Genomic DNA, 15,550 nt, shown 5'->3' with positions numbered 1-15,550 from the left:
ATAGAAAACCAGATCACACGGCACAGTATGAGTGCCAGGTAATGCTTAGTCATTGGATTGAGCATGTAGATTAGGCAAGTTAGGTTCACTCAGATGCATAGCATGGGTTCACAGTAATGGAGGTGCATGATCAGGTAGGACACAAAAGGAGGAGGACCCTGCCCAAAGGCTTACAATCTAGAGGGAGAGGTAAGGACACGAATGGTAGGGGTCCAGAGTTCAGCTGTAGGTTTAGAGCACTTGTGAGGGGTAGTAGGCCAGAGTGAAAAGGTGAGTTTTGAGGGCTTTCTTGAAGATGTTGAAGGAGGGGGCTACCCTAATGGGTGGAGGTAGGGAGTTCCATAGTGTTGGAGCAGCTCTTGAGAAGTCCTGGAGGCGTGCATGGGACTGGGTGATGCGGGGGGGGGGGGGGTTAGGCGAAGTTCATTGGAAGAGCGGAGTGAGCGGCTAGGTGTGTACCTCTGAGTAAGATCGGAAATGTAGGTTGGACAAGTTTTGTGGACAGATTTGTAGGTCAGACACAGTATCTTGAATTTTATTCTGGACTGGATAGGAAGCCAGTGGAGGGATTCTAGGAGGGGATCTGCCGTGGTGGAGCGGTGGGAACAGTGGATAATTCTGGCTGCCGCATTCATGATGGACTGCAGTGGGGCTGTTCGGGTCATAGGGAGACCAGACAGCAGGGCATTGCAGTAGTCAAGGCGGGAAATTATGAGGGCATGGATGAGGAGTTTGGTGGTGGCAGAGGTCAGGAAAGGGCGAATCTTACAGATGTTACGAAGGTGGAAGTTGCAGGACTTTGTGAGGTTTTGGATGTGGGAAGTGAAGGAGAGTGCGGAGTCCAGGGTAACACCCAGACAACGGGCTTGAGAGGTAGGGCGAATGGTAGTGTGGTTAACAGCGGTTTAACAGGAAGAATAAGAAAAAAACGGAAAAAATTCATTATTTCTCAGTTTTCAGCCATTATAGTTTTAAAATAATACATGCCTCCATAATTAAAACTCACGTATTGTATTTACCCATATGTCCCGGTTATTACACCGTTAAAATTATGTCCCTATCACAATGTATGGCGACAATATTTTATTTGGAAATAAAGGTGCATTTTTTCCGTTTTGCATCTATCACTATTTACAAGTTTAAAATAAAAAAAATATAGAAATATTTCATCTTTACATTGATATTTAAAAAGTTTAGACCCTTAGGTAAATATTTACATGTTTTTTTTTTATTGTAATGTTTTTGTTTTTTTTATATTAGACATTTTATTTGGGTATTTTTGGGAGGGTGGGATGTAAACAATAGTTTTATAATGTAAATGTGTCTTGAGTTTTATTTTTTTTACTTTTAGTTGTAGTTTTGCTTTTTGGCCACAAGATGGCGGCCATGAGTTTGTTTACATGAAGTCACTCTAAGCATAACATACGCTTAGAGAGACGCATGGGGGAGGCAACAGCCAGAAAAAGCTAAGCTTCCGAGAGAAGCTGTCGCTTTTTCAGCGGGGGAGAGGAATCAGTGACCATAGCCCGATTCACTGATTGCCTGGCTAACGAACCGCGGGCCGGAAGCGCGCGTTCACACGCGCGATCGGCCGCGGGAGCGCGCATGGTTCCTGGACGTAGAAACTAGAATAGGTTAAGCATACTACATTACCGGGGCTCTCGATCTCTATTTGTTTTTAAGCTGCCCAGGAGGACAGGCAGAGGCACTGGAAACTGGAGATATACTGCATTTGTGAGGATGATGGAGTATAAGGAGAGAAGCTGCTAGTGTGGTAATTAGAGATGGCCCGAACATTTCGCCGGCGGACATTTCCAGGACTTTTGGCATGGCTCCCCCTCTGGCATGCCACAGTCTAGGTGTTAGATCCCAGTTGAAACAACTTTCCCATCACTTTTGTGGCCAGAAATGGTCTTTGTAGGTTTTAAAATGTATTTGCCCATTGAAGTCTATGACAGTTCGCATGTATGCGGAAGTCCGCGTTCGTTGTTCGCAAATGGAAAATTCTATTTTTCCGACATCTCTCATGGTGAAGAGGAGGGCCCACTCTGCAAGGATAAAGGCCAACAGGGGCTTTTGGGACGGGATTGCACAAGGTTTAATGTCTACTTCCCCTATTTGTTAAGATGGAAGATTCAGTTTTGTTGATTCATAAGCTACACAGTAAGATTTTCATCCTGTTTCTGCTATGTCTTCACACATCAATGCTGTTATATTACTTTCATCTAGATGTAATTGAAGCTATGTTGCATACCTGTAATATATCTGCTGATTTGTGTAATGTTTGTTCACATTACTAAGTTTTTCTTTCAATAAACTAGGCAGACATATAGCAGTGCTGAACTAGTCAGCACTCATTGGTCTATTTTTAGTGCATTTTACTCTGGGAAAAATGTAAATGTTTACATGTACCTATTTTAAACAATTATTTACAATTTGTTGTAATAGTGGTGCTTTAATGTTTGAGTGTAGCCAGGAAGATATTATTCATTGGTGAGAACAAGCCTGCACGCTCTTCTGTCATCTGCGGGTCACGGACACCTTAACATGGAGTCATGGACATTATCCATGCAGACATTTGCAATAAATGACATCCATTCTCCAACAAGTGGATTTGTTGACTAGAAACACGGTCCTCCAGCTTTGCGAACTCACCCGTTATCTTATCATATTCCGACAGCAACGTACAACGCACAAGGATGCCAGCCTTGGCACCTGCTAGACTTTAATGCTTTTAAGCAATAAAAACAAAAAAAATAAAGCTTAGGGTCCATCTGGAGGAAACTGAACGCTTATAACAGCACTAATGGAATAAAAGAGTCACCTGACACTGTACAGAGAAGGAATCATGCTTGCCAAAAATCACCTATCAGGAGTCACAGTCCAGACCTGCAAACAGCAACTTAATGAATCCTGGGAAAGTTTGTAGCCCTTCTGACAAACACCAGCTGCCTCCGCAATAACTCGCGTGACCATTAATGTGGCCACGTTTTCAATTTAAAGTTGCAGGAATCTTTGTTGTATAAAGTGTGTTGTCGCTGGGACGCACGCCTTTTAGAAAGTTAGGTGTATATTAAACTTAGCACAACCACCGGTGTTTAGAGTGGAAGTCAGGCCAAGTTATTTTTTTAAAGTTATTTTATTTATTTATGTATTTATTTTTTATTTCTATAGCATTGAGATGAGGCCTTCTGCTTCTGTCCTTTCCTTCATTGTCCTCCAGTGACACTGTGACACCACACTGATTCTTCTGATCCCTTCTTCAGATAATTATAATATTAAAATTAATTCTAACAAATTAAAACTATTGCATTTAATAAAGGTTCAATATTTTTGAAGTATAGGTCAGTAACGTTATATGGGCACTCATTCCTATTTCCACCTTCTCTTTCTGCCCCCCCCCCCCCCTCCTTTTAAGTCCTTTTCCAGGGACACTACATCTACTTAGGGTGGTGACCCCGAGAGTAGCCTGCATGTGGCATCCCTGCTAACATGCTTTGCAGCGTGGAACTGATGTCTCTCCCAAGAAGAGAAGGCTAAAGTTCCCCAGTAATAAGTTGTATTAATGTGAATTGCATATGTTTGCTTCCATTAGTTGTATTGTGAATTGCATTAGTTCTTAATGCACCTGTTCAACTGCAATGAGCATAGTTGTGCCTTTGTGAGGCCTATTAGCCCTTTGTAGTGTTTGTCAGGTGCATCTTGGTTAGATGCGCAGGGGCAAACCCAGGATTTTCAAGGGGGGGATTCCAGAAAGGTCTCTTTCAGCAAGCCGCACACTACCGTGCATGTGTTTGCCCACTAAATGTACAAAATGCGCTGTGTTTCCCTACAAAAAAATACACATGATGCAGTAGTGTTTCACCAAAATATATATAATGTGGCATTGATTAGGTATCTAGATAACCTCCTTTATTATGGATAACCAAATTACGCCCTCTTCAGTATAGGGGATCAGATGACCCCCCATTTATCGCACAGATAGCCAGAGGAGCCCCCCCCCCCCCCATTTACAGTATAGGTAGCTAGATGACCCCCCAGTTAAGACAGGTAACCACATAAACCCCATTTATAGTATATAGCCAGATGACTTCCCATTCAGTAAATTCCCCCTTGTATTTCGCCAGATCCCCTTCTATATATCCAGTGTATATAGTCAGATCTTCCTTGTATATAGCCAGATCAACCCTGTATCTAGTCAGATCCCCCCGTATATATAGCCAGTGTATAAAGTCAGATTCCCCTGTATATAGCCAGTGTATATAGTCAGATATTTATTGTATATAGCCAGATCCCCCTTTTATATAGCCAGGGTATATAGCCAGATCCCCCATGTATATAGCCAGGGTATATAGCCAGATCCCCCTGTATCTAGTCTGATTCCCCTCTGTATATAGCCTGCGTATATAATCAGATCCCACTCTGTATATAGTCAGATCCCATTTTGTATATAGCCACAGTATATAGTCAGATCCCACTCTGTATATAGCCACAGTATATAGTCAGATCCCACTCTGTATATAGCCACAGTATATAGTCAGATCCCACTCTGTATATAGCCACAGTATATAGTCAGATCCCACTCTGTATATAGCCACAGTATATAGTCAGATCCCACTCTGTATATAGTCAGATCCCATTTTGTATATAGCCAGTGTATATAGTCAGATCCCACTCTGTATATAGCCACAGTATATAGTCAGATCCCACTCTGTATATAGCCACAGTATATACCGGTAGTCAGATCCCACTCTGTATATAGCCACAGTATATAGTCAGATCCCACTCTGTATATAGCCACAGTATATAGTCAGATCCCACTCTGTATATAGCCACAGTATATAGTCAGATCCCACTCTGTATATAGCCACAGTATATAGTCAGATCCCACTCTGTATATAGCCACAGTATATAGTCAGATCCCACTCTGTATATAGCCACAGTATATAGTCAGATCCCACTCTGTATATAGCCACAGTATATAGTCAGATCCCACTCTGTATATAGCCACAGTATAGAGAGAGATAGGGAGACGTACCAGGATTGAGGGAGAGGGCAGGAGTACTCACTCAGCTGCTGGGCAGGACGAGTCACACAGCATGTCACTGCAGCCAGAGTTAGAGCTAAGAGCTTACTTTCAAATTGGTCTCTGCAGCCGGGAAAAGATAGGGGGCGGGGCGGAGCCTGCATCCTAAATGGAAACTGCAAATGCCTAGCAGTGCGGGGGAAACAAGAAAGAATTTTGTAGCGTCCTGCACACAAGCCTGGACTGTTTGTGTGCTAAACAGCTCTGGTGCCTGGAGCTGACTTCTCCACTCTCTCACCTCTGTGTGCTGCCTGTCATCGCCCCTGCTGAGTGCTGACATCCTCCCTCTGCTTCCGCTCTCTCTCCAGCCGGAACTAAAGATTTATTGTCGGCTGGGGAGGCCAGTGTCATTGCGCTGTGATAAAATAGTCCCTATTCACCTGCCTCTGCATTGCAGAACTGAGACGGGGTTAGGGTAAAAGCATGATGGGGTAGGGAAGGACTAAAGGGAAATTTTAAATAAATAAAAAAGACCATAGCAGCAAGTATCAGCCCCTCAGCAGGGGGGGGGTTCTGGGCATCGGTAACCCCCCCCCTGGGTGCGCCACTGATGCGGGACCATTTCATTGAATTTCTCCATGAATAATACACTACATCTACTTGACTTCCAACACCAACGGGAAAGCTTGATCCCAGGTTGTACTCACTACTGCTAATCCAAATAACTGCCTGAACTTGACCAATGCATATCTGCTGTCTGCCTCAGCCTCTCTCTGAACTAGACCAGTGCCTGTCTTTGACTTGCCTACCTTGACTTCTGCTTGAATTGATTGCTGAACCACCTACTGCCTACTCAGTGAAGCCTTTGTCACCTTCTTCATCAGATGGGGAAGTCCTGAAAAACCACAACCTTAAGGTACCCACTAGAGTTGGGCCGAACGGTTCGCCTGCGAACGGTTCCATGCGAACTTCCGTGGTTTGCGTTCGCGTCCCGCAGGCGAACTTTTGCGGAAGTTCGGTTCGCCCCATAATGCACCATGAGGGTCAACTTTGACCCTCTACATCACAGTCAGCAGGCCCAGTGTAGCCAATTAGGCTACACTAGCCCCTGGAGCGCCACCCCCCTTATATAAGGCAGGCAGCGGCGGCCATTACGGTCACTCGTGTGCCACTGCCTGCCTGCATTAGTGAGAGTAGGGCGAGCTGCTGCACTGTCTCTCATAGGGAAAGATTAGTTAGGCTTAGCTTGTCCCTGACTGCATACCTGTTCTGTGAACCCACCACTGCCTACCTGTACTGTGAACCCACCACTGCATACCTGTTCTGTGAACCCACCACTGCATACCTGTTCTGTGAACCCACCACTGCATACCTGTTCTGTGAACCCACCACTGCATACCTGTTCTGTGAACCCACCACTGCATACCTGTTCTGTGAACCCACCACTGCATACCTGTTCTGTGAACCCACCACTGTATACCTGTACTGTGAACCCACCACTGCATACCTGTTCTGTGAACCCACCACTGCATACCTGTTCAGTGAACCCACCACTGCATACCTGTTCTGTGATCCCACCACTGCATACCTGTTCAGTGAACCTGCCACTGCATACCTGTACTGTGAACCCACCACTGCATACCTGTTCTGTGAACCCACCACTGCATACCTGTTCAGTGAACCCACCACTGCATACCTGTTCTGTGAACCCACCACTGCATACCTGTTCAGTGAACCTGCCACTGCATACCTGTACTGTTCAGTGAACCCGCCACTGCATACCTGTTCTGTTCAGTGAACCCGCCACTGTATACCTGTTCTGTTCAGTGAACCCGCCACTGTATACCTGTTCTGTTCAGTGAACCTGCCACTGCATACCTGTACTGTTCAGTGAACCCGCCACTGCATACCTGTTCTGTTCAGTGAACCCGCCACTGTATACCTGTTCTGTTCAGTGAACCCGCCACTGTATACCTGTTCTGTTCAGTGAACCCGCCACTGTATACCTGTTCTGTTCAGTGAACCCGCCACTGTATACCTGTTCTGTTCAGTGAACCCGCCACTGTATACCTGTTCTGTTCAGTGAACCCGCCACTGTATACCTGTTCTGTTCAGTGAACCTGCCACTGCATACCTGTACTGTTCAGTGAACCCGCCACTGCATACCTGTTCTGTTCAGTGAACCCGCCACTGTATACCTGTTCTGTTCAGTGAACCCGCCACTGTATACCTGTTCTGTTCAGTGAACCCGCCACTGTATACCTGTTCTGTTCAGTGAACCCGCCACTGCATACCTGTTCTGTTCAGTGAACCTGCCACTGCATACCTGTACTGTTCAGTGAACCCGCCACTGCATACCTGTTCTGTTCAGTGAACCCGCCACTGTATACCTGTTCTGTTCAGTGAACCCGCCACTGTATACCTGTTCTGTTCAGTGAACCCGCCACTGTATACCTGTTCTGTTCAGTGAACCTGCCACTGCATACCTGTTCTGTTCAGTGAACCCGCCACTGTATACCTGTTCTGTTCAGTGAACCCGCCACTGTATACCTGTTCTGTTCAGTGAACCCGCCACTGCATACCTGTTCTGTTCAGTGAACCCGCCACTGTATACCTGTTCTGTTCAGTGAACCCGCCACTGTATACCTGTTCTGTTCAGTGAACCCGCCACTGTATACCTGTTCTGTTCAGTGAACCTGCCACTGCATACCTGTACTGTTCAGTGAACCCGCCACTGCATACCTGTTCTGTTCAGTGAACCCGCCACTGTAAACCTGTTCTGTTCAGTGAACCCGCCACTGTATACCTGTTCTGTTCAGTGAACCCGCCACTGCATACCTGTTCTGTTCAGTGAACCCGCCACTGCATACCTGTTCTGTTCAGTGAACCCGCCACTGTATACCTGTTCTGTTCAGTGAACAGTTTGGTGTGTCAGTGTGAAGCAGTACCTCAATTACACTACCTGATTGATGTATACACATGCAAGATGTTTTAAAGCACTTTAGGCCTGTCATTTAGCATTCAATATGATTTCTGCCCTTAAAACGCTGCTTTGCGTCAAATCCAGATTTTTCCCGGGGACTTTTGGCGTGTATCCCACTCCGCCATGCCCCCCTCCAGGTGTTAGACCCCTTGAAACATCTTTTCCATCACTAGTTTTGTGGCCAGCATAATTTTTTTTTTTTTTCAAAGTTCGCATCCCCATTGAAGTCTTAAAATCGGAGGTTCGGCCCAACTCTAGTACCCACTGAGGAACTTAGACTTTGGGTTTTTATATGAAGCACAGCTTTTGCATCCTTTGCAGTGTGCTCTGGTGGAGACAAGAGTCAATAGACTTTATGACATGTTTCATTGGGTTTTAAGAGGGGAAATAGTAACGTATGTGTGGAGGATTTTAATATTTTTTCTTTAGGAGGGAATCAGTAATTTATGTTGGGAGGGTTGTAATATTTTTTCTTTGAGGGGAAAGGGTAGTTTTTTTTTTGTTGGGGGGGGGGGGATATAGCTAGGCTCAAGGGCTGCAAAGCATGAATAGTGGAAAACTGGAGAGAAGTACACTGCCACATGTATAAGGTGCAAAACTGTCAGGGCTCATATTACCAGGGATGAATGTATGTGCACATGCATGAAATAGAGGCACGAGGAAAATTGGGCGCGGGTGGAAGAAGAAATCGTAATCAATGATAAATATCTTGGCTAACTGGGCGTAGGTTGAAAACCAAAACATGCAAACCATGAGTACAGTTTTAAAGCAGACGGGAAACAAAAATGAAAATACATTTATTTTAAAAACCTTTTCATAATTCAAAAATACAGCTCAACCTAACCCTACGCTCACACTGAACCCTCCCCTGGCGGTGCCTATCCCTAAGACCCCCCTGGTGGTGCTTAACCCTAAGACCCCATCCTGGTCGTGCCTAACTCTAAGACCCCCCTGGTTATGTGCCAAAACCTAAGACCCCCCAGATGGTGCCTAACTCTAAGACCAACCCTGGCGGTGCCTAACCCTAACCACCCTCCCTGTACAAACAATCTTACAACCGTAGAAACAAGATATTTGATCAAGTAGTATTTGAACATGCAAAAGAAATAATGCTTCCCTTTGTGCTGGACAAAGCAGACAACTCTCTGCAACAAGATGTCACACAGCAACAAGGTCAATGGGAAAAATACAAGCAGATCCAACTTTAAAAGTCCTGCAGATCCCCTTTTATCTGATTGCCGCATGTTTTTTTTTCCAGTGGTGAGTTTCTGAATTCTGACATGCACAAAGCCCATACGATGCATACAAAGACCTGTCCATACATCCACGCATGTAAGGTGGATGTACTGTGCTCCAAACAGGCTCATTACAACAACTCCTTCATCTTCCTCATAAACCAAACTGATCATTATCCTCCAGGTTGCCTGATCCATGCTGACATATGGATGTTATGCGGCAGTTTATTGTATAGCCTGCAGCACAATCAATATACATTTCAAAGAGTGAAGTTCCGAGAGAACTTCAAATACCAAGCTGCAAGCAGACTGCTTATGTTGGGGTCCCCCCCCCAGCCCCGGCTGCCCGGGGTGGCTGGCCCTCAGCACTGCAGATGACAGACCCAGCTCAGATTGAAGATTAAAGTTTAGAAATATATTACTATTCAATGAGAACAAAGATCTGAAGACACAGTGTGTTCCTCTGTGTGTACTTCATTATATAATGCCCCATGGAGACTAGAAGAAAAGGAAAGCCCTAATCCATATTGCATTACATTGTATGTCTTTCCAGTATTGTGTGTTGCCTTGCCAGTATTGCGAGTAATCTACCAGAGATATACAGTAAGAGAAAGCTAGAGCCAGAAAGGCATGTAATGCTTGATAACGTACTGCAACCAATCAGAAGTTTATATTACTGCTATAAGTTAGAACAGTGTTCTCCGTGGGCTCTGTAAGCCGGGTGCTCCACCACCCAGCTACTTTTGGTAAGCACCATCGGCTTAATTCCTCATCCTCCCCTCCCCCTATCAGAGCTGTGCTGGCCCTGCATTCCCCCATCGCACCCCATCCGGCTATTCTTACATGCCACCCGGCTGGGGAAAAAAATTCCAGGGAGAACATTGTAAAGTATGAACCAATCTGCAGTTTTTGTAGGAGGAGCATGGTTTCCGTTCTGTACCTAGAAGTCCAGACAAAGTCCAGACAAATAAGGATTCTTGTGGAGTTACTTAAAGCTAGTGCCCAGGTAATGAACAAGTTATGGACTTAAAATAAGACTTAGATACCAACAACAAGAAGAGGGAAGGCTCTGGATCCCATAGAGCCTTCCCAGTACTCTCTCTGTGTCTTCGTTCCACCATCCCCCCATGAAATATTTTGGCCTGCAGGTCGAATACGTCTTTGGCCCTCCTTGGGCAAGTACTTGTTTTGAAGACAAATGAATCTGTACTACACAGGAATGGGTCCATGCTAACGAATGTGTCCATCTTCAGCAGCACTCTCAAGGACGCAAGTGCTTGTGAAGTCTTCTGGTGAGTTCGTAAGCTGCCAATTTTGGATGGGGGGGCAGTGGGGGAAGGAGGAGGCGGATAGTGGACCAGGTAGGCTCTACGGGAACCAGAGCCTTCCCTCTACTTAGGTGAATATCGAAGTCTTTTTTTTTTCTCTCACTTAAAGGTTAAGTTGAATTTGTACGTAAGTCGTTACAAGTCAACCTTTCAACTGATGTCAGCCCGTTCTGATTTTATTAAATGGCAATTAAAATTGTATTTATAATCAAAGACATGAACTTTTAAGATCACATATACACAGGGAAAATTGGACCGTACAATAATGCTATTTAATTGTAAGTACCCCCAAACTGATCTCAATATACTAGTTCCGATACAATATTGTATTCGTATGAACAATGTACAGCTGGATTGGCCACCTTGCAAACAACCAGTTGGTTGGGAGTCAGAGCTGATATTAAAGGGATAGATAAAAACAGCAATAAGATAAGTATTGGTTATGGTAAGGTGTGCATTAGGAAGGTTAGAGTTAGAGAATCATAGTTAGAATTAGAAGTTGAAAGTCGGGCAAGGTATGGTCCATTGTTAGTCATGGAGGAGATCTGAAAACAAACTTTTTTTTGTTATAACAGCAGTTGTTTTAAAGTGGAGCTCTTGCAAAGAACAGATTGAAAAGTGTTAATTCCACATACAAATACTGTAGAAATCAGCTGCACTGAGCTGTGTTTTTTTATTTAGCTACAGTTGAATGCAACAAGTGTGTAATCAGTAGGCATGACTCGGGGTTAGCTGTACAGGAAAGACAGATGCTTTAACCCTTTTTTTGCCCCCTGAAAGTTCATCCAGTACATTTTCAGGGCTTTTGGGGGATTTCTGTGCATTGTAACAAAGATTTTTGTTCCCTGATTGTTTTCATACGGTGCCTAATCTTTTAGAGCAGAGAGGAAGTTCTGATCTCAGATCCACTTTTCTATGACTTCTCTTGGGTTCTGAAACTTTGTTAAATAATACTGTTATACCCATATCAATTTTATAAACCCTTCCAAAAAAGTTTTGGATTTAATATCTCTTCCTACTGTACTCACACGCTGTACCTTCAGACAAGATATGAGGAAGGAGATGAAACTTTATTCTGATATTCTTGACAAAAAGCAACTTATCGTAATATCTGCTTTCTTTTCAAAGAAAACCTTCATAATGGTCTTCATGTTCCCAGCAGACTTTTATGATACTGACACAAATGAGCCACAGGCCAGAACATCTTCTGTTTCAGCTTCCAGCTCCAACGTTAAAAAGCAGGGCTGCTGCCACTATAACAGGTGGCTACAGGTGAAAAGCAATTTTTCATCTCCGCTTTTTATCTAGCAGAGATGCTTGTGAAATGATGACCTCCACATTGGCAAAAACTAATAGCCAATTAGCTCTACGCAGTCTTCTCTTATTGGCCAGTACATGTGGTCAATCAGGAGGCAGTAATCTTCTTGTATCTATCTCTGCTATATAAATAGCAGAGGTGATGAGAAATTAGTGTCAGTTGGGGACAAACAACAGAAAGGCGCCAGTAGTAAGTATATTAACAACACTTTAAAAAGGGAAGGTAGTGGTGACATCCAAATAAAGACACAACATTCTCTTTAAAAAAAAAAAGCTTGCTTTGTTCACCAAACAGATACTCTTATGTTTGTCTGAAGAAGCAAGTTGAGACATGTGAAATGCATTGCATTGGAATTGTCATAAATAAGATGTTTTTTGAAATATACCAGTGTGTCTCCAGTTAGACGGTACGTCCGCAACTACCTTGGAGGCAGGGGCGTAATAATAGACCCTGCAAGGGATGCAGCTGCAGGGGGCCCCGTGGGGGGGAGAAGTTTATTTTGCCTGTCCTGAGAGACTCATAACTAAGGGCACGGAGAGAACAAAACCTTCTGCTCTCTGATCAATTGTTCTAATGACTGCATCTGCTCAGCCACTGATAAGCAATCATACAAAGTTTTGTAGAAAGGCCCAATTCAGTGTGCATCAGGCTCTTGTGTACAGTGCCCAGCCCCCAACTTCTGAATAACATTTGTTCTCAGTCTACCTGTGCAAAAAGCAAGTGGGAGAGGGGGCCCCATTCAAAGTTTTGCAGGAGGGGCCCAGTGATTTCTAGTTACGCTCCTGCTTGTAGGGGTGTCACCCCATTTCTTGCTACGGAGAGCAACTTCTTAACCTGAGTGGGATCTGGTTTATTCTCCCCAACTGAAATTACAGTGGCTGCCTTTGTGGTAAGCCATTTTTGTGAGTTCTAATGAAAATTTACTTATCAATTCTGTTTTGTACTTACTACACTATATATGGCTTTCGGTTTCCTCTTTTTGTATCTTCTCAATCAGAGAGGTGGGCGGTGGTTCCCTGAAACACATCCTGTCTTATTTTATAGACACATTGCTTTATAACTTTGGGGTAAAGTTGAAGATGTGCATAACGTCTAAGTGATTAGTAGTACTTTGACCTTGTGGCACAAGTAACAGCTATTCAGGGGCATAACTACAAATCAAGAGGCCCTCCAGCAAAAATTGGATGGGGCTTTGCAGTGTTCACAACATTTTTCCTTGCCTCCCCTTGGTGGCTGTCACTGCCTGGGGGCCAATCTTACAAGGGTCATAAGACAAGTGGGACCATCATAATCTTCACACCCATTACAAGTGTAGCCAAAAACACACCTGATCTGGAGGATGGACCCTTTAGTAGAAGAAGTGAAGGTTATTTGTTGGGGCCCCCTCACAGCTCTGGCCCCCCTATGATTGCAGGGGCTGCTCCCTTGTAGTTATGCCCCTGGTGGTAAGCCATGTTTGTGAGTATTATTCCACTGTAAATTCATTTTTTTAATTCTGCTTGGTACTCATTACACTATATTGCACCCACTAGTTCCTTTTTTTGTATCTTCTCATTCAGAGAGGTGGTTGGTTGAATACGCCTTAGGGGATCCTCGGAAGGCTTCAGAAGGACTTCTGTCCCTAAGTGTTTCCAAAGATGAATGGCTCCGTACTACACATGCACTCGCACAGTACGCAGATGCTCGGATGTGCCTCATCCACGAATTCGGCAATCCGCGTGGTTGCAAAAAAAATCTGCATTCGGCCCCGCCGCATGCGGATTTTCGTCCGCGTCCACGCAACCACGCGGATTTTCTGCCGTGAATGGCGTAATCACGCGTGGATTCCCGCCCGGAGGCGGATTTTCTTTTAACGTTAATAACAAAGCCCCCATACATGCTACAATCCCCCAAATTGCATGGATTATCGAGGTGATAAGGGGCAACATAACTTCAACATAAAAAATTCCCAAATTTTTTTTTTTCTAGAGAAAATGGATTTTAAAGTGAAATCAACACTTTAAATGGGGCTATTAATTGGTAATAAGTGGTTTTAAAAAGGGATATACGCGTTAAGCAGTCAAAGAGGTGAAGGCGAGTTCCAATGGCACTTGGCGGCGAAGGTACCGCTGGAGGAGGATGAGTGGCTGACGCCAAAAAGGCCCCAGAGAGGTTTTTGTAATTTTTTTTGTTTGTTTTTTTTGCAGCAATTAGCAATGACATCGCAGCAGAGTTGTCAGTGGACACGGGCAGTGTGAATGCAGAGTGCAGTGGTGGTAGCGAGCCAGGAGAAGGACTATGCGGGCGGTCAGTTCAGCAGCACAGAAGGACCACGGCAACATACTGGTAGTAGTAGTAGCAGCACAGCGTCACAGTGCTGGCCAAAAAATTAATTGCACCCGGTGATCCGGGCAGTGTGAACGCAGACAGAGTACATTGGTGGAAGCGAGTGAGTCAGGAGGAGGAGGACAATGCCGGCGGTCAATTCAGCAGCACAGAAGGAACATGGCAACATACTGGTGGTAGTAGTAGCAGCACAGCGTCATAGTGCTGGCCAAAAAATTAAATGCACCCGGTGACCCGGGCAGTGTGAACGCAGACAGAGTACATTGGTGGAAGCGACTGAGTCAGGAGGAGAAGGACAATGCGGGCTGTCAGTTCAGCAGCAGCAGCACAGAAGGACCATGGCAACATACTGGTGGTAGTAGTAGTAGCACAGTGTCATAGTGCTGGCCAAAAAATTAAATGCACCTGGTGACCCGGGCCGTGATAACGCAGTCAGAGTGCATTGGTGGTACCGTGGTAGCGACTGAGTCAGGAGGAGGACAAAGCGGGCGTTCAGTTCAGCAGCAGCAGCACAGAAGGACCATGGCAACATACTGGTGGTAGTAGTAGCAGCACAGTGTCATAGTGCTGGCCAAAAATTAAATGCACCCGGTGACCCGGGCCGTGATAACGCAGACAGAGTGCATTGGTGGTACCGTGGTAGCGACTGAGTCAGGAGGAGGAGGAGGACAAAGCGGGCGTTCAGTTCAGCAGCAGCAGCACAGAAGGACCATGGCAACATACTGGTGGTAGTAGTAGCAGCACAGCGTCATAGTGCTGGCCAAAAAATTAAATGCACCCGGTGACCCGGGCAGTGATAACGCAGACAGAGTACATTGGTGGAAACGACTGAGTCAGGAGGAGGAGGACAATGCGGGCGGTCAGTTCAGCAGCACAGAAGGACCATGGCAACATACTGGTGGTAGTAGTAGTAGCACAGCGTCATAGTGCTGGCCAAAAAATTAAATGTACCCAGTGACCCGGGCAGTGTGAACGCAGAGTGTAGTAGCGACTGAGTCAGGAGGACAAAGCGGGCGGTCAGTTCAGCAGCTCAGAAGGAGGACCATGGCAACTTACTGGTAGTAGTACCATAACACCAAAAAATTAACCAAGGTAGGCACTAGGCAGGTAGTAACTGTCTTTATAAAGGCAGGCATAGTTAACAACAGCACATGCAGCAGCCACTTCATGTCCCCCTGGGTCCGACAATAGGGGCCAGGAACTCACCTTCCACCCAAGCCTGGTTGATTTTCAGGAAGGTGAGTTTGTCCACAGAGGCGTGGGAGAGCCGAGAGCGCTTCTCTGTGACCACGCCACCGGCCGCACTGAAGCATCTCTCTGAGAGGACACTGGAAG

Source organism: Hyperolius riggenbachi, chromosome 2 (assembly GCF_040937935.1).
Source record: "Hyperolius riggenbachi isolate aHypRig1 chromosome 2, aHypRig1.pri, whole genome shotgun sequence".
NCBI classification, from domain to species: domain Eukaryota; kingdom Metazoa; phylum Chordata; class Amphibia; order Anura; family Hyperoliidae; genus Hyperolius; species Hyperolius riggenbachi.
This window is presented reverse-complemented; position numbering follows the sequence as displayed.